The following is a 640-nucleotide window of genomic DNA, read 5'->3' as shown; positions in this document are numbered from 1 at the left end:
GCCACTGCCTGTCTCTCTCAGGAGTCTCCCAGAACACCAAGACACTCCTGGCTGTTTCCCAGCTGTCTGCCTTATCTTTGGGTTTTGTTTCCCCTCTGAGGGCCAGGTCTCTGACTGCCCGAGACTTGTCCTGGGGTCCTGGAGAGAATGCAGGGCTCTCTGTCAGGGCTCTGGTAGAGAAGAGCCCTGGTAGGGAAGGAACTGTTAGTCACTTCTCCCTGGCCCCTTGGCCCTGTGGTGGCAGGTGCCAGGAAGTTGGGAATCTCACACCCTCTGAGCCTGTCCCTGGGTCTAAGCAGTCCCTCTGTGGGTCCTGGGCAGGACGTCCGGCTGCTCATGAGGCGTGCCTCTCGAATTGTCAGCTCCCTTGGCCACAGACGTGTCTTTCTGCAGGACTCCCAGAGCCCCTCTGACTGGCACCAGCATGGTTGTGCATCATTGCTGGTTGAGGGGGAGGGGCTCATTTTAATCAGCCTGCCAAATCCTGGGCCCCTTCAAGGCTCCAGCACATTTAAGGCAGGAGCTGAGCCCAGTGTCAGAGAATCAGGGCAGAGGGTGGGCTGGCGTTCTAGACAGGGGCCATGGCGTGGCCAAAGGCCCGGACGTGACAGCTAGCCTGGTGTCTGGGCAGAGCTGAAGG

This window comes from Phyllostomus hastatus, unplaced genomic scaffold (genome assembly GCF_019186645.2).
Source record: "Phyllostomus hastatus isolate PE091 unplaced genomic scaffold, TTU_PhHast_1.1 phas_contig_468, whole genome shotgun sequence".
NCBI classification, from domain to species: domain Eukaryota; kingdom Metazoa; phylum Chordata; class Mammalia; order Chiroptera; family Phyllostomidae; genus Phyllostomus; species Phyllostomus hastatus.
The sequence above is the reverse complement of the archived record's forward strand: the minus strand, read 5'-3'. Positions refer to the sequence as shown.